This window comes from Saccopteryx leptura, chromosome 4 (genome assembly GCF_036850995.1).
Source record: "Saccopteryx leptura isolate mSacLep1 chromosome 4, mSacLep1_pri_phased_curated, whole genome shotgun sequence".
Classification (NCBI taxonomy): Eukaryota; Metazoa; Chordata; class Mammalia; order Chiroptera; family Emballonuridae; genus Saccopteryx; species Saccopteryx leptura.
In genome coordinates this window covers 195,105,016-195,124,879 of record NC_089506.1, presented here as the reverse complement: position 1 = coordinate 195,124,879, position 19,864 = coordinate 195,105,016, and the positions used below count along the sequence as shown (strand labels likewise).

At 42.0% G+C, this 19,864-nt stretch overlaps 1 protein-coding gene and 1 pseudogene across 3 annotated transcripts in view; one reads left to right on the top strand and one right to left on the bottom strand.

Annotated features, from left to right (window-relative positions):
* Window positions 1–19,864, bottom strand: part of AUTS2 (activator of transcription and developmental regulator AUTS2) — a 1,175,598-nt gene that overhangs the window by 1,120,914 nt on the left and 34,820 nt on the right. The window lies entirely within an intron of this gene.
* On the top strand, window positions 1,828–5,066 carry LOC136403351 (heterogeneous nuclear ribonucleoprotein D-like pseudogene; annotated as a pseudogene).

Genomic DNA, 19,864 nt, shown 5'->3' with positions numbered 1-19,864 from the left:
TTTATGTCCCCTGAGAGGCTGCGAGCACTCTCGCCAGACGCCCAGCACAGAGACGAAGGTCCACAGCAAACCCACACTGGAATATTGCAAGTCCGCCTAATCCCTTCCACCGGCACACTGAAACAGTAAGTTAGCCTACACCCCAAATGTGTCTCGTCACACCCATCACCAAGCTCGTACGTTAACTAGTATGGGTTGAGCTACCTAGAAAGGGAAATAAAAATTGAATATATTCCAGCTATACTGGAAAGAAACAGTTATTATCTCACTGATATTTCTGTATTGATATGGTGAAATGATTAAATTTTTTGATATATGGGGTTAAATAAATTATTAAATTTAATTTAACCTGTTTCTTTTAACTTATTTCAATGCAGCTTGTATGGCTCAACATATTTCAAATGGACGGCACTGTTTTAGACAACCTGACCACTTTAGCTCCTCAGCTTAATGTCAAAGGGGAAGTAACATATTTCATTAACTCCATCAGCTTAAGGCCAGATGATAACCCTCAAAGTAAGAACAGAACAATCTTAGAATAAATATTGACTGAGGCCTCAGAAGGAGTAGCCATTGCAGATTCCAGCGCCAACTCAGGCACTAAATAGCTGAATCAAGCTTGACTATGCTGTTTAACTTCTCTGAACTTAATAGCTGTCCATCCCTCTGTAAGATGAAGTGGTGTCACAGACCTCTTGTCCAAATTCATAGCTATTTCTGATTATCTCAGGACAAGACCAGTGAGTCCTTGCTAAGCGTAGAGCCTGATTCTCCACCTACAGAACCATGACTGCATTTACCAAATGCCTCCAGCTTTGAGGAATTCTCCAGAACACCCTAGCTCAAACAATCCAGAATGTCTGGTTTCAAATATTAACAACTAAGCAAAAGGGGACACCTTCCACTATCAAGAAATATTTCCTTGGCCCTGGTCAGTTGGCTCAGCGCTAGAGCATCAGCCTGGCGTGTGGAAGTCCCGGGTTTGATTCCCTATCAGAGCACACAGGAGAAGTGCCCATCTGCTTCTCCACCCTTCCCCCTCTCCTTTCTCTCTATCTCTCTCTTTTCCTCCCGCAGCCAAGGCTCCATTGGAGCAAAGTTGACCCAGGCACTGAGGATGGCTCCATGGCCTCCACCTCAGGCGCTAGAATGGCTCCAGTTGCAATGGAGCAATGCCCCAGATGGGCAGCGCATTGCCCCCTGATGGGCATGCCGAGTGGATCCTGGTTGGTGCATGTGGGAGCCTGTCTGACTGCCTCCCTGCTTCTCACTTTAGAAAAATACAAAAAAAAAAAAAAAAAAGAAGTATTTCCTCAGGTTCTGCTAATAGCACTTTTGAACTGAAGTGGCTTAAGAAAAAGCTGTTGTTCCCAGGATCTCAGGAGGTCACTGAGAGATCCAGAAAGGAAACACTGGTTATCAGACGAAGGGTAGCTACCAGAGGCGTTAACCACAGAGGATACACAACTTGCCAGAAACACCCTACGTGTGTCTCAGGACCTGTTCCTCATGCAGATTCATACCAGTCATGCCCAGGCAGCCCTGGCCCGTTGCATGACACTGCCGGGGTCACACTGCCTCCCACACCACACCCCGAACCAAATGTGTGTCCCCAGAGTGTTCGTAACCTACTTAGGTTCTGAGAAAAGCATTCAGGTTAAAATACTTTACTCAGCAAACTCATGAGGAGACAGCAGCAGAGCCCCAGCTAATGGCAGGGGTTATAAGGAGGAGAGAGAATGGGCCCTCAAAGGACACAGTCTTGGGGCACAGGAATCTAAGACAGTATGTGAAGAAACTGAGGGAAGGCCAGGTGAGACAGAAGCGATGACACCCAGCATTCCACACAGTGCGATGCAGGAAACAAAGGCAGAGAACAGTGTGGTGCACACGGGACAAGGCGAGCAGAAGTGGGGAGCGGAGCGTCCTGGACTGGCTACTTGTGCGGTCAGTCTTCCAGGGCCCAGCGCCCAGAAACACCCACGCGTGGTTCAATGCTCTTCTGTCACCCTCTTGACCTTCTCAGTTTTCTAATAAGGGGTTCTGTATATTCAACTTGCCTTGGGCCCTGCAAATTAGGTCGTTGGTACTAGTGGTAAAAGATGGTGAGAAATCAGGCAGGGTCCTGATCAAGCTAAAACGGCGCAGGTCCTCCTCTTTAAGCTCTGAATGACCCACTGGCAATCCACGCCAGCAGGGCTCTCCACAGAGGACTGGACAACGGCCAGGGGTCCTAGCCATGCCATGAGCTTCCAAGTCAGCAGGGCTGGGATAAAAAGAAGCTGTGAAAAGTGCATTTTTAACAGGCTCCTAGTGATTTGAATGTCTTAAGTTTGAGCAATTATGTCCAAAAACATAAGCTATATTAACACTTCGTTATCTCTTACAGATAAAGAGAGTGAAGAGAAGGGCTTCCTTCAGCGAGTATAACTTTCCCAAAGCCCCTAACCCACTGCAGACACTCAAGGGTCTATAGATAGCCTTAGACTTTAAAAAGGTTACCACAGCACAATTTAGAGAAATGGTATGTCAAGAGTCCAATTTAATGAGTTAATCACCCCAGTGAAACAAATCTGTGTCTTCTGTTGTCTAATTCAGTGGTTTTCGACTGCTGGTCCACCAGAAATTTTGTGCTGGTCAGCAAAAGATTTAACCACCCTGATGGTGCATGAAGATTACAGACCCAAAGATCATTTCAAAATTCCCGGTGGAGACTGACAGCGGTTCGCATACTGGCGATTGAAAAACACTGGTCTTACTTGAATTCAACTTCAACTCCTACCCCTTTCCTATAGACCCCGACCTCCAACCACCCAAGGGCAGTCAACTGGCCCGCCGTGGATGGCTGAAAACTGTGCCCCCATGTGAGACTGTGTGGTCAAGGAAAAGGGCACAGAAAGGAACAGGAAAAATAGTTTCATGGTATACTTCTTTTTCTTTTTTTTATTTTTACAGAGACAGAGATTGAGTCAGAGAGAGGGATAGACAGAAACAGACAGACAGGAAGGGAGAGATGAGAAGCATCAATTCTTAGTTGTTCATTGACTGCTTTCTCATATGTGCCTTAACCGTGGGCCTTCAGCAGACCGAGTGAACATCTTGCTCAAGCCAGCGACCCTGAATCCAAGCTGGTGAGCTTTGCTCAAACCAGATGAGCCAGCGCTCAAGCTGGCAATCTCAAGGTCTCGAACCCGGGTCCTCGGCATCCCAGTCCGACACTCTATCCACTGCGCCACCACCTGGTCAGGCCATGGTATATGTCTTAGAAGACAATGTTCCCTGTTCTTTCACCTTCCTTGCTAATTCCCAGTGATCCTCCCAGGATTTTGCCAAAGTGTTACTCTTCAAAACAGCCAGGACAGGGTTAGGTTTCCCTTACTGTATACTCTGAAAGGAACTAAGATTATCCTGTTCACCCCTCATCTAATCCTGTTCACCCCTCATCTAATTATAACTATTTGGCTATTAGTTCTGACTTTTATTTTCTTTAATACTGTCTTCCACTAGACAGCTCCATAGCATCAAGAACTCTGTAATTCACAAATGTCTACTGCTTAGCAACAAATAGTGCTGAGAGAGACGGGGAATGAAGGAGAAGGGTTACAAGTTTGGAGTCTACCACGAAAGGGGATGAAGCGACTGTTCACAGAGCAACAGGGCCAAAATCAGCATAGTGATGAGAGACTGACAGCACAGCAAACCAACAAGGCACAACTAGATCAAGGGGTTTAGTTTCCTGTCTCCACTCTTCAATGGTCCTAGGATAGCGTCTCCCAGTGAGGCACAAAGCTCTGTGTAACACGCAGAAGGATGTAATCTGGACCCTAGCTCCTTGAGCTACAGAAGCATAGCATACCAGAAGTCAATGTGGTTATAAGCCTCCTTGCTCCCCAAATACCTAGAGAGTAAGACAAACTCCTTAGGAAAAAAAAAAAAGTTTCAAGCTTACTCAAGAAAACCAGAGAAGCCTGACCAGGCGGTGGCACAGTGGATAAGAGTATCGGACTGGGATGCAGAAGAAAACCAGAGAGGTCCAAGGTATCTGAAAGTCTGAGACAAAGTGGAAATATATTTAAAAATAATAATAATAAGGCTAATTATCTAACCACACCATGTAAACACATAGGAGGACACATTAACCCAGAGCTCAGCTCAGTGCCATGGAAAACGACCAATTTCGCTCTTCCACTACCATTTGAATCCAGCTCCATACAAAGCTTTGCAGCCCCCACTGCCACGACCCCGATGGCACCCAGCTGCCCCAGTTGACACCTCTGCCACCACAGAGGGCATGAATGAGTACAGCAACACAGACGAATTCACAGAGGGATCAAAGATCAATGCAAGCAAAAAGCAGGACTGCGGTAAAATGCTTACTGGAGGCAAGAAAGATCAGACTATTTGTCTCAATTTGTGGAAGTAATAGCCTGTACAATGAAAACAGATCCAGTCATAGGAAGACCAAGAGGATTTGGACTTGTGCTTTTCAAAGATGCTGCTAGTGTTGATAAGGTTTTGGAACTGAAGGAACACAAACTGGACAGCAAATTGACAGACCCCAAAAGGGCCAATGTTTTAAAAAGGAAGAAACACCCCAGAAAAAAGGCTTTTATGAGTGGACTGGGCCCAGTTACTTCTGAGGAACGAATTTAAAAATAGTTTGGAGACTTTGAAGAGATTGGAAATATTGAATTTCTCATGGATGGAAAAACAAATGAAAGAAGAGGTTTTTGTTTTATCACATATACAGATAAGGAGCCAATAAAAAAAAAATTTAGAATGCAGGTATCATCAAATTGGTTCTGGGAAGTGTGAAATCAAAGCTGCCCAACCCAAAGAAGTATACAGGCAGCAACAGCAAGAACAGAAAGGAGGAAGAGGCGTGGCAGCTGGTAGCAGAGGCAGTACCAGGCAGTCGTGGCCGAGGTCAGAGCCAAAACTGGAACCAAGAGTTTAATAACTAGAATCATCAAGGATAAGGAAATTACAATAGTGCCTATGGTGGTGATCAAAACTACAGTGGCTACAACAGCTGTGATTACACAGGGTATAAGTGTGGGAATTAGGGATATGCAGACTACCGTGGCCGGCAGAGCACTTACAGGTAGGTGACTCGAGGGGGTGGCAGTCACTAAAACAGTTATCCACCTTACTACAGGAATACACTGGAGAACAGGAGGAGTTGCTAGAGGAACCCACCTTGCAGGAAAACACTGAAGACTGGTCTTCTGTTGATCTAAGATGGCTATTTTGTAAAAAACTTTTCACCATCCAAGTATATACCACCAATTAGTTCTTTGTTTTTACTTTGTCATGTTATGATTCAATGTAAATTTGTGATTACACAAATTTTATTTGTATGACTTCATGTTAAACCTCAAATAAATGCTTCCTTATATGAAAAATACAAAACAAAACAGAAAGAAAATGATCAATTTCCAGAAGAAGTCCTGTTCATCATTCCTTCGTGGGTTCTAGCCTAAATGCCACTCCTGCCTCCTTGTTTAACCACCTTTGAGTGATTAAGGCCTTTCCCCAGCCATCCAACATACACAGCGCTAAGTTCTTAATTAAAACCCACTATAAAAAATGATGAACAACCAAATTCAGGTGCTGCATAATTTATTTACATTTATGTAACACTTCCCCCAAGGAACTCAAGGCATTTTGCAAACTTAAAGTCACCTAGCAGATATTAATCCTCACAAAACCCCCAGGAGGGAGATAAGAATGTAAGGAGCATAATCAGTAATAGTTCCCTTACATACACACCTAGCTCATGAAAATCCAAGACAGTGATACTAAAAATCTCTGTAAGCCACAGGTCTGAGCTGATTCGGAAAATTACCGGGGATAGTTTTCAGGAAACCATCGCCCAGAAAAGAGGAGTGAGGACTCTTCTACCACCACACTGCGAGAAAATGGCATTAAACCTGTCCTTGCATCTTTTCATTCTGTCATTAAAAAGTTTAAAAATCCCATTCTACCACAAATCTAAGTTTTCTAGATCATCTTAAAAATATACCTCAGGGTAAAGTGTTAGTGTGAGTATGTGTGTGTGTGTGTGTGTCAAATTCTAAGGCTCATTACTGTCCTGAATCTCCTTGACCTCACCCCTAAGAGAAGCTGCGCTCTAAACAAACATCTCAGCTTTCCAAAGCCTTCAAATGTATTGGTAATGTTTTATTTCTTCAGCTGGGTAGTGAGTACATGTTTTGGGGTTTATTCTTCTTCTTTCAATCACTTCTGTCATGTATACAATTTCTTGACTGCTCCCCCTGAATTCTGTGCCTGTAGAACCGGAACCAGACTCTGGAACCTCTGTGGGCTACATCAGAACCTCCCTGAGTACTTTATAAAGTAGATCCTGTTAGGGGTTGAATTGTGTCCCCACCAAAAAGATATGTGGAAAATTAATGAATAAAACTACATTCAAACTAAAAAGCTTCTACACAGCCAAGGAAACCGTCACCAAAACAAAAAGGCAACCAAACAAATGGGAGAAGAACACTTGCAAACAGTATCTCTGATAGGGGACTAATATCCAATATATATGAAGAACTCAGACAACTCAACAACAAAAACCAATTATAAACTGGGCATAGGATCTGAGCAGATACTTTCACCAAGAAGATATACAAATGACCAACAGATATTGAAAAAGATGCTCTGGCCCTGGCTAGGCAGTTCAGTTAGAGCATCATCATGATATGCCAAGGTCACGGGTTCAATTCCTGATCAGTGCACATACAAGAGTCAGCCATTGAATGCATAAATAAATGGGACAACAAATCAATGTTTCTCTATCCCTTCTTCTCTCTCTAAAATCAATTTTAAAAAGAAAAAAAGATGCTCAAATTCACCAGCTATAAGGGAAATTCAAATCAAAAACCACAATGAGATACTACCTCAGACCTGATAAAATGGCTACGATCAATAAGACAAGAAATAACAAATGTTGGACAAGATGTGGCAAAAAGAGAACTCCCATACACTGTTAGTAGAAATTTAAATTGGTAAAGCCTCTGTGGAAAACAGTATGGAGTTCCTTAAAAAAATTAAGAACAGAACTACCATATGACCCAGTAATCCCACTTCTGGGTATCTACCATATTTCCACATGTATAAGACACTCCCATGTATAAGATGCACCTTAATTTTGGGGCCTGAAATTTTGGGGGGAAAATGTATTACATAAAGTTATTGAACTCAACTTTCATTCATCATAAAATTCATACAACTCCTCATCACTGTCAAAACTCCCATCCATTAGCTTGTCCTCATCCGTGTCTGATAACAAATCACTGTCTTCATATATTGTCTCATCCGCAGTTCCATCTATGGTATCTGAACTGCCACAACCACTGTATAAGTCACATCCAGGTTTTAGATCCCAAATTTTTCAAAAAAAGGATGTGTCTTATACATGGGGAAACACGGTACCTGAAAAATTTGAAAACACTTATTCATGAAGATATATGTACATCTATATTCGTTGCAGTCTATTCACAGTAGCTAAGACATGAAACAACTTAAGTGTCCTTCAACCAATAATTGGCTAAGGACAATATAGTACATACATATAATGGAATATTACTCAACCATAAAAAAGGATGAAATATTACCATTTGTGGCAACATGGATGGATCTCAAGAGTATCATGCTAAGTGAAATAAGTCAGACAAAAAAGGACAAGAACCATATGAGCTCAGTCATGTATGGAATGCAAAACAGAAAGCAGAAAATAAACTCATAGACACAGACAACAGGTTGGTGGTTACCAGAGAGCAACAGGGTGGGGGCAAGATGGAGTCAAGGGGGTATACGGTGATGGAGGGAGACCAGACCTTGGGAGATGAGCACACAATGCTCATACAGAGAACGTATTCTAGAAATCTGTGCCTGAATCTTATATGTTATTAACTATAAGTTTAATTTTTTTAAAAAGATACACTGAAATCCTAATCGTAAGGACCTCAGAATGTGACCTTATCTGGAAACAGGATTTGCCATAGATATAACTCTTTAAGATGAGGTCCTACTGGAATAGGGTAGGCCCCTAACCCCCTATGCCTGGCGCCATTAGACAACTGGCTGTGTGAACACACTAGAAGAATACCATGTGATGACAAAGGCAAAGACTAGAGTTAAACAGCTGCAAACCAAGGACTACCAAAGACTGCCAACAAACCACCAGCAGCTAGGAAGAAGCAAAGAAGGGCTCCCCTACAGAGGTTTTGGAGAGCATGGTACTGTCTACAAGCTGATTTTCAGATTTGCATCCAGCCTCCAGCACTGTGAGAGAAGGTATTTCTGTTGCTTTAAGCCACCCATTGTGTGGTATTTTGTTACAGCAACCCCAGTCCCAGGAAACTAATACAAATCCCTACATTAAGAATGCTGTTGAAGTGCCTAATCATCTGATACAATTTTGAGAAGTCTGCTACAGGTTCTACTAGAGTCCTAAGAACATTTGTGCAGAAAAAGACCTCTAAATAACCCCATTGTTTTGAAGATTAAAAAAAAAAAAACACCACCATGAGTTTCACAATGAGATGTAAACTGTTACCTGATAGTGACAATATTTTAGGAACACATAAAATGTCTGAAATAATGAGACACAAGACAGGTATGTTTGAACAGAGGTGAGTGAACAGAGAAGAGAGTTGGAGGGCTAAATGGGAGTATGTTATAAACAACGGAAGATGGCCTGGCCTCCTGGCTCTGTAAAAGGAGACAGGAAGTGCCCTCAGACACACACTGCTGCCCAAGTCGTTTTAAAGAAACTGTCTCTGAAACTTTCCCCACTAGACTCAGTTATTAGCCTCTGTTCCTACTGTTTAAGTAAATGGTTCGGGAGAACGCTCACCTGTGCCTGGTTTGGTTTAACCATATTTGCAAAGAGCTAATACTGGAGGAAAGTTAGTGAGGAAAAAGCTATCTGGTTCCACTATCCATCCATCCATCCTTTTAAGTGTCTGACTATAATCCACAGCAGACATACTTAGCAAACTTTAAAATACAGACTCTCAACATTGTTACAATTAAGTCACTCCGAAATGTCATGAAAAGCAATCTAGTCCCATTAAAATCTTCACACTCTCATTAAAAAAGCACTTACAGACTTGAAAATGTTCCTAATACATTATTTAAAGACACAAGATGTACAGTGACTAAAATCCTTGTATAAGAAAGGATAGGAGCAGCCGACTTTTTTTTTAAATGTGCAAATTTGTGTCATAATTGGGTAATTGGCAAACTACAGGTAGCAGTCAGGTTGTAATATGCTGGTTTTAAAAAGGCTTGGGGGCCTCCCACTCCTCTGAAATTCCAGTCCACCCAAGAACCAGCCACATCAAATCTTAGTTAACAGTCCCTCTTTTCTTCCTTCCAGGATTTCCAAGCCCAGGAAGGGGGGAAGGGAAGAGTGGAAGGGGAAAAAAATCCAGACCATTTCTGCAGACACCACCAGGCCACTAGTCATCACTATCAAGTCCTGACCTCTAGTCCTTTTGGTCTCCTCCCTTTCAATTAAGGGTCATTGCTATTTATGTGCTGCCATTCAGGGAACTAAATGTGTTTTCACAGGCCCTAAAGCCCCTAAGGGAACAGCAACAGCCTCTGGCTGGAAGTCTCTTTTCCACTGCTCTTTCTCTAGCCCCTTCCCCCTTCCCCCAGGAGAAACCCACACAATCCACCTTTAACTAGGAAGCTGAGCCTTGAATTCTGAGGGAGTCTGACAGCTGACTGCTAATGCAGCTAGCTACAACCCCCTCAATGCAGAGATGACACTTGCGGGGGGCAGGGGTGGGGGGTAGTTATCCAGTGGGTTTCACAGGTATAAATTTGTTTGGTGCTTCTTTCAATGAAATTTCTGAAAATCTTGAGTTTGTATAAAAGATAAGATTTATGACTCCTGTTTCCTCTCTTCCACATGATTATATGTCAGTGCACAAAGCCCTCAGCCTCCAAATACATAAAATGAAAGGGATGGACTTCTTAAATTCTAAGATCCTCCCTCTAAATCACTTGTGAGTACTTAAGTTGCATGAAGTACCAGGTCAAAAAAAAAAAAAATGATGCTCACTGCTTGATAATTTTGACTGCAATTACTGAAAAACAAATTCTCGCCTGGCCTGTGGTGGCACAGTGGATAGAGCGCTGACCTGGAACACTGAGGTCGCCGGTTCAAAACCTGGGCTTGTCAGGTCAAGACACATACAACAAGCAACCAATGAACAGCTGACTGAAGCAACTACTTCTTGTCCCCTAAACCCCCCTCCTTTCTTTGCAAAATCAATAAATAAAATCTTTAAACAAAATAAAAACAAACTTTATATAATTTAGAAATGTTTTTTTAAACCTCTGCTCAAGAATTCATAATTTGCCTGACCAGGTGGTGCCTTAGTGGACTGGGACGCAGAGGCCCCAGGTTTAAAACCCTGAGGTTGCCTGCTAGAGTGCGGGGACTCATCCGGCTTGAGCATGTGCTCACCAGCTTGAGTGTGGGGTTGCTGGCTTGAGCGTGGGATCATAGACATGACCCCAAGGTCACTGGCTTCAGCAAGGAATCACTAGCTCAACTTGTACCCCCCTCCTCCACCAGTCAAGGCACATGTGAGAAAGCAATCAATGAACAACTAGGTTGCCACAACAAAGAACTGATGCTTCTCATCTCTCTCCTTTCTCATCTGTCTATCCCTATCTGTCCCTCTGTCTCTGTCTCTTTCACACAAAAAAAAGGAAAGAAAAAATTTATGATTTGTTTTCAAGCAGAAGGAAGATGGTGAGAATTTCTGGGTTCCTTCCCTACCCCCAACATCTTACTCACTTCTAACATATCATACCATTGCTGGTATGATAAATAAAACTGAATAAATAAATGTAACATTTAATCATGTCTCTACAATTAGTTAAACTGTCCTTCAGTGAGCACCTATTATATGCTTGGAGCTTTCTGTAATTTTCATTCTTTTTAGATAGATGTGACTACCCCAATTTACCAAGAAGAAACCAAGAGAGACAAAGCAGGTTTACCAAAGTCAGAGAAGTTGAAAACTGGGGGGAAGGGTACTGAGCCCTGCACATCCTGACCTATGAACGAATAAATGAACAAACTGAATTTCAGGGTTTTTTTTAAAGAAAAAGGTAACAGGAATAAGAAATTAAGAATTCACTATACAAGTTCCTACTATTGAGGCTTTTCATGAGAAACATTTTGTTTTCATTAAGTGGTCCAGTTCGACAGTCCAACATTTAAAAATCAATGGCATTATGTTTTGGATCCTCATTTTTCCCTGAGGGGGGGAGTACCTAGGAGTTCTCAACAAACAGTTATGACTAAAGCTCAACAAAGAATGAGAATGGTTGCAATTAAATACCCTACTCCCTGGTTCACGGGTTGCAAGGGCATCCCGCCATCCTGCAACCTTTGCACTCAGTTATTATCCCTCGTTCTTGCTACACAGAGAAGAGGAGGATGGGGGAGGCTGTCTTAGTCAGCTCAGGGTGCCATTATGAAATACCATCAACTGGGTATCTTGAACAACAGACATTTACATTCTCAGTTCTGAAGGCTACCAGTCTATAATCAAGGTGCCAACATGGTCACTTTCTGATGGAAGTTCTCCTTCTGGCTTGTAGATAGACACCTCCTCTCTGTTATGTTCAGATGGCAAGGACAAAGACAGAGGGAGAGAGGGAGAGAAAGAGATAGAAGGGAGGAGAGATAAGAGGGAGAGAAAGAGATAGAAGGGAGGAGAGATAAGAGGGAGAGAGCTCACTCTGGTACGTCTTCTCAGAAGAGCGCAATCCCACCATGAGGGCTCAGGCCTTCGGTCTCATCTCAATCTAAGATAACCTCCCTCCCAAAGGCCACATCTCCAAACACCATCATATTGGCAGTCAGGGCTTCAATATATGAATGGGGATACATAATTCAGTCAACTAACTCAATGCTGCTACTGGAACTTTAGTTACACTCCTTCCGCATGCACTCAATGAGCACCTAATCACCTGCAGGTGTAGTGCACGGTGGGGAGGCAGAAGAATGAAAGGGCCTCAAATCTTCCTTTCACCAACATCTAATGGGAGCATGGTAGAAAGACCCCGTAGCTTTAACTGAACATAGCATCTGGTCAGTCAGTCAATGAATACTGAGGCTCTGCTACAAAGATGTTTAAGCACTGATCCAAAAGAAGAAACAAACAAATTTACATATGGTTTCTGTCTTTCATATGTGTGGCTGACGGGCGATCACAGTGGCCGTCAGCTCCTCACCTCCAGGTGTCCACACCATTCCCTTGTGGGATCCTCTCTCCTTGAGTGCTTCTAACCTATATATAGGACACAGCGAGGATGACAGACGTTCATGATTACGTGATTGCAGTACAAAAGACTGTGGGTACCTGCCTCGTTCTCTGCCTTGTTGGACAGGAGGAAATAAGCAGCTAGGTGAGGGAATCTCAAGTGACAAGAAACTGTGGGCTGCCTCTAGGAGCAGAGAGAGGCCCTTGTCAGCAAGAGAAGGAGGTCCTCCTCCATTCTACAGCTTCAAGGAGATGAACTCCACCAACAACCGGAGCGGTCTGGGCAGCAGACCCTTCTCCAGACGGGCAACATCTTGACTGCAGCCTTGAAAAGAACCCGGCGAAGCTGTGCCCAGAGTCCTGGCCCACAGAAACTGTGACACACTCAATGTTATTTTAAGCCACAAAAAACTTTTAATGTGTGGTAATACAGCAATAGACAACACAAGGTAATTTTCTTGAATGTACCGTTTAAAGCTTTAAAATTCTCCTTTCCCTCACAAATCAACAATTGTCCAGGATTGTAGGGAAGAGGAGGTGGGGATACCATTAATCTTTCAAAGAAAAGAACAGGAAGGAGCCTAAAATAAACGCATAGAATTGTCTAATCACAGAGCTATTCTAAATCAGATGCTACTGAATCTAACCACTGAGGACGCTGACATTCGGGAAGAGTCAGTGACGTGTCCAAGGATTCACCGTATAATCGTCATGAGGCTGAGAACCATCTTCCTACACACAAGGCCTTTCCATCCAATGCAATTTCTTGTCTCAGTTCTAGGTGAAATCACTCAAAATATGCCAAGCATAAGTCTTCCTAGATTTAGGGTGGCAAATATTTGAGTATTTCTTTTGTAGTTAAAGACTTTGGAGCTCCTCACTGAATACAGTTATTCATATACTATCTATGTGGGAAAATGGGATGAATTTGTCCTGATTCATGGATATGAACAAGCTTTCTTAGCTGTCTTTTTTTTTTTTTTTTTTTTTTTTTTTTTTGTCTTCCCTTCAAAATAAAACATAGGCTAAGCATTGCAGCGTTTCAAGAGGCCGGGGTAATTTGGTTTTACTCTGTGACAAGCAGTCTTATGGCTCCAAACTGGGTTGGCGAGGGGGGGTGGGGGGGGAGAGGGACCGAATGAACAAAGCCATTTAGCCTACATATGTGTCCACTTCTAAGCTTTAACCATGGAAGTGAATCCTGCCCAGAGAATCATGGAATGTCAGCATTAGAAAAGATTGTGCTAATCCTGGTCCAACCAACCTCCTCAGTTATTGTAAGATTAAGTAATTTACCCAAGTTCACAAAGAAAATGAACTACAAAATCAAGTCAGCCTACCTTCCAGTTTAGTCATTTCTATTGCACCATACTAAGAATCACTCTGCCTCTCCCTCCCCCCAAAATTGCATATGGCTACAAATACTGTAAAGGAAAAAGTCTTCAATCAATACCTTGACCTGGGGTGTCAAACACAACCACTAGTGGGGTACAGACCAAAGAGAACGTATTCTTAGCATATTCCAGAATAAATACAGGATGTAAGAGAATCATCCTGTAAAAACTAATGATTACAAAAGGTTTATGAGAAAGAAAAAACACTTCATGATATGGAATTGCTGAGCTCATACAAAAAGGTAATTAAACTTTCTAAACTTAAGTCATATTTAGGCATTCAAGGGGTGGGAGAAGCTAAGAAAAAAAGGAGCTCTTAATAACACCACCACCTTTTTAACCTATGTTTTGTATGAAATCTATTTTTATTTACTGAGTTTACTCTGAGTTAATTTTCACAGCCCCAATGCCTTGTCAAAACACAGCAGCCAGTGTGCAGTGTGGGTACTGGTGCATGCTATGCCTGCAGGCCCTGCAGATACAGGGACATAAGGCCAATGACAGAAGTGTAAGCAGTGCTCTGACTACGGATGCCACGATTAATTCTAGAGCAGGGAAAGCATACAGAAGGCTAGCCATCTGAGCCTCTGTATGAGTAGAACTTTGCCTGGAGGATCTAGAGGGGATCCCGTTAATATGGTCTGGGCTCATTGTACAAACAGCAACCCTGTTCTAAATTGGGGGGAAACTACCATTGCTTCCTCTGTCCTATTTCTGTTCGCCACACATGTGAATTCATTACTGCTATCATCTCTCTCCAAGTCTGTTTCCTCCACGGACAGGCAGCTCCTGAAGGAGTACACACAGACTCCTTTCCTTACGATTTCTGTGCAATACCTGGAAGGCAGCCCTTGACACAAATTAAAACTCTACCATTCAGCTTCCATATTGGTAAAATAACTATTAGATCACTTGTGACTTCTTTTCATCTCTGTACCACCTAACCTTAAATCTCCAATGAAGCACAGAGAGTAATTTTTAAAGGGAAAAAAACAAAAACCTACCGTCTACCACACCACCACAACTTCACACAGAAGCAGTGCTTAACATACATGTTCCGTCAGTGTGGAATATATATATATATATTTATTTTTTGGTGGCAGAGACAGAGTCAGAGAGAGTGACAGATAGGGACAGACAGACAGGAAGGGAAAGAGAGGAGAAACACCAATTATTCGTTGCGACTCCTTAGTTGTTCATTGATAGATTTCTCATGTGTGCCTTGACCCGGGGGGGGGGGGCTACAGCAGACTGAGTGACCCCTTGTTCGAGCCAGCGACCTTGGGCTCAAGCTGGTGAGCCTTGCTCAAACCAGATGAGTCCATGCTCAAGCTGGCGACCTCAGGGTCTCGAACCTGGGTCCTTCACATCCCGGTCTGACGCTCTATCCACTGCACCACCGCCTGGTCAGGCTGGAATTAATTATTTTTAAGTACTAATGCTGCTTTGATTTATTTCATATTACCACTCTATACCAACCTTTTCCCTTTCACGGGTCCAAGTTCCATAGGATATTAGCAACTATTCTGCGAGGAAGTAGAATGAATAGGATTCTGAGTTCAAATAAGTTTGGGAAATGCTGGGTTAAACAAAGTCATTTTAAGGCCGATATCTCAGCGCTTTCAATATGCTACTATCAAAGTGAATTTCCAAGAAAGGAATGTAGTATTTATGCGTTTTTCATTTAGCCTCAGAGCACCTTGGTCTCATTCTTCTACAGAAGGTGAGGAATACTTTCTGGGAAATTTATTCAAGTTCACAACATTTACCGGTTGAAGAAAACAATAAATCTCAGTGGGAAATCTTCAGTAAATATAAGCAGGACTGACAAGTGGATTCATTGTTTCATTCACGCAGCCAGTATGTACTGAGCCCTGCCCTGTGCAAGGGAGACAAAGGCCTTGCACTCACAGAGCTCCAGCCCAGTGAAAGGGAAGCCTGCCCTCCATCCCTGGCGTGGGAGATAAAGAAATCTTTCTAGTGTCCTTGAGGCTGGACACTATTTCTTTTATAGCCCCCAAGCACCTGGTGGGTGTTCTATAAATAACAGCTAGCAGCCTGATCCCAGTCAAGTCTGTAGGCATTTTCCAAATTCCCATGAAAACCAATCAAAACAGTAATAAAATGGACTGCTGGAAACCTATGTTTGTTTGTTTGATCATGTGGATACACTTCAGTAAAGATACTCATTTCGAAGAATAATTATTCAAGAGCTAGATGGTGCCTTAGAAATCATTCTCTTTACCCCCTTGAGTTTCCTAAAGAATAAACTGAAGCCGGAGAGGTTAAGTGCTTGACCAGGACCGGACAGCAAAGGCAGCAGCAATGTGGCTGCGAAAGTCTGTGACCATCTGCCACCTGGGGCCTTTCTCCATCCAGAGTCAATGGTTTTGTGAACTCACAGTCCTCTGACTGTCTTTTCAACCTTTTCTTTAGCAGGTAAGAAGTCATTTTATCGAGAAAATTCTCTAAGCACAGTCCCAACACAGCTTTCACTTCCCTCATATCCAAACCCACTCTCAGGGAGTCAAGGAACGACCAGGGGAACCAGGGATAATGAACACAGTGAGCTAGCCTTTGGGTGCCTTTGGGCTCAACGGCAGGTGTTAGGCCGACAAAACCTCAAAGAGTATGCTCTTCTAAAGAGAGATTAAATGCTTCAACTATGACCAGAAAATTAAAAGCCCAGCAGAGCGGATGTTCGGTCAGTCCTCGCTCGGTTCACCCCACAGCTCTCTCTCTTTCTCTCTCTCTCTCTAACCTGCTGAATGGCCCAGGACCAGAGGCTAATTCTTTCCGCATCTATAAAGGATTGGATTAGAGACTCTGAAGGCTCCTCAGGGTCTCCAATTCTGTGATGTTGCTGAATTTATGCCAGCAACAAGAAATCTGTCATCCTTCTCTTATGACCAGTTTTGTTCTTTTCTGAGTCAGGATCTGCTACATTTGCATCAAGTACTGGATGTTACAGGACATAAAACAGATAAGTACTCTCCAGGCACATTTTATCATACTTCCCTACCATTTAACGTACAATAAAGAGATGTTCTACCAAATATTATGGAACCTGAGAGTACAGTATCCCAGGCCGGTCTAACCACCATGATGTTGAATTTCCAGAACTTACACTTTTAATAAAATTCTGTAATAATTCACTAAGAAGGGGAAAAAGAAAAAGTCACAGGGAAAAATTAAAACACAGTAATTCTAAAACTTCTTCTTTGTTTCCCCTTTTCTCCTGGTTTACCCTAACACTGACTTTTGCTGCAGACATTATTTGGGCAAACTCAAAAGTTCCAAACAGAAACTGTATTCAGAAGCTGCTTTCTACCGGAAAACAAAGCACAGCTGCCCCCACCATGAATCGGATCCCGGCGGGAGGGCGGACAGGCAGCACCGGGCCTGGGGAAGCCTTGCTTTAACCTGCCTCAGTTCCTGGCGCAAGCCCTCGTTTCCAGACAGGTGAGACCTTCACTTGGATCTCCAGATAAGAGGTCAATTCATGCATTGTGACATCCAGATGGCAATGCTGCTGGGACTAAATTAAAATGTCTACTGAGAGTGAAATTGGAGTGGTGTAAATACTAGAGAAAGGAAAAAAGGAATGTGAGTTTAAGAGTATGCTGAACTTTAACAAAAACTTGAGGCTGATATCGCCAGAGAAGAAAAACAAAAGGAATTAGGGAAGCCGTACCACACGTGAAATGAAGATTATACTACTGATTTTAAATGTAATCGTACAAAGCGTCGCCCTGGGAAAGATCCTAGTACTATAACAATCTGAATAACACACTAACAAGAGAATTCCAGCTTCTGCTTAAATATTAACTTGCTCTTAAGCAAGATGTCACTTAATCTTTCTGAGCCTCAGTTTCCTTAGCGATAAAACTGGTGGTGGTGGCAGGGGCAGGGGGGAGTCCCAGATAATCTGAAAGACGTTTTTCTTTTTTTTTTTCTTTTTTCTTTTTTTTCTACAGAGACAGAGAGAGAGTCAGAGAGAAGGATAGATAGGGACAGACAGACGGTAACAGAGAGAGACGAGAAGCATCAATCATCAGTTTTTCATTGTGACACCTTAGTTGTTCATTGATTGCTTTCTCATATGTGCCTTGACCGCGGGCCTTCAGCAGACCGAGTAACCCCTTGCTCGAGCCAGCGACCTTGGGTCCAAGCTGGTGAGCTTTTGCTCAAACCAGGTGAGCCCACGCTCAAGCTGGCGACCTTGGGGTCTCGAACCTGGGTCCTCCGCATCCCAGTCCGATGCTCTATCCACTGCGCCACCGCCCGTTCAGGCTGAAAGCCCTTTTTCTTTCATTTTAACTCTTGCAAATTTATAGTATTCATTCAGTGTACAATGAGCACCTGCTATATGTGTCCAACTGCATGTCCAAATGTCAGACACTGCAAACAGAAATTCAAATTCAACACCAGTTCTTGAGAGTTCTGGCCTAACAGTTTAGACAAGTAAGGAAAATACAGAACAACGCAGCAGATACTCTAACAGAAATGGAGACAAGGCGCTGTGATGGCTTCTCCAAGGTTACTCTCGATGGAGATGCCAGAGCTTATCTTGCTCCTCTGCTCATGGGTTAGTGATTTTCAACCTTTGTTTCTCACGCACTCATAAACTAATTACTAAAGAAAAAGGGGCCCTGGTCTCTTCTTCCTTAGTAACTAGTTTATTTGTGCCATGAGATGAAAATGGTTGTATTTAGTCAGGGGCACTAACCTTAGTAATTAGTGTGTGTTTGTGCCATGAAAAAAAAAGGTTGAAAATCACTGGATCTTTTTCATAAACTGGGCAAAGCTATCCAGTTGTTTTGATGTTACATCTATATTCCTTAGGTTGGTTCTTATTCATATGAAAACTTCTGTTTCAGAACCTTCCCTGGGGGAAAAATAAACCACTTCTGTCTTAATGAAACAGCTACTTGTTTTTCATTCCATACCTCCCCCAAAAAGAAAACATTATTAAAATAATTTTTAAAAAAACCTCTTTTGTACTATATGAGGCAAGCTAGTTTCTTGCATCTGATACTGAGAACAAAGTATTTATTTATAAGGTTGATAAATTTTATGAGAAACAGCAAAATCACTGATCATGATATAACCCATCTCTGAGTCAATACTTTCTATTCTGTACTTTTAAAAATAAAAAATAAACATAAATCTCTCATATACTGCTAGTGAACACAACCTTTGAGAAATGTAATTTGGCAATATGCATAGAAAAATTTAAAAACATGCATCCTCATGTCAAAGTAATCTAAAATTTTATCTGTTGAAATAATTAAATAAAAATTCACTAACAGAAATATATATCATAATGCTGGATATGATATGAAAAACCTGGAATGAGTTTAAGTGTCCAGCAAACACATTGTTTGAATATGTTTCGTATATCCACACAATGAATTACCATATAAGCAATTTAAAATGCTATAGAACAACATTTAATGAAATGACAAACTGTCACCAACTTACTAAGTAGGAAAAGAGTAGATTATAAATCAATTTATATGACATGGTCCATTTCTGTAAAAACATAACATATATACCGTATTTCCCCATGTATAAGACGCCCTTTTCAAAAAATTTGGGGTCTAAAAACTGGTGTGTCTTATACAGTGGTTGTGGATTTTTTTACTTGCATTTCCTGCTTTTTCGAGCTTCTTTTTGCACTCATTGTTGAAGACAGTGATTTGTCATCAGACACAGACCAGGACGAGCTAATGGATGGGAGTTTTGACAGTGATGAAGAGTTGTATGAATTTTATGATGAATAAAACTTGAATTCAATAACTTTATGCAATACAATTTTTTTCAAATTTCGGGCCCCAAAATTAAAGTGTGTCTTATACATGGGATCGTCTTATACATTGGGAAATATGGTAAGCATATATATATATATATATATATGTTCATTTGCTCCCTTATATGGAAGAAAAGTATAGAAAGATACATACCAGATTTTGAGTGGTTTTGGTAGTATTAAGATTATGTGTGGTCTTTTATTTTCTTTCCTGCTGATCTATCTAACTCAGGGGTCCCCAAACTTTTTACACAGGGGGCCAGTTCTCTGTCCCTCAGACCGTTGGAAGGCCGGACTATAAAAAAAACTATGAACAAATCCCTATGCACACTGCACAGATCTTATTTTAA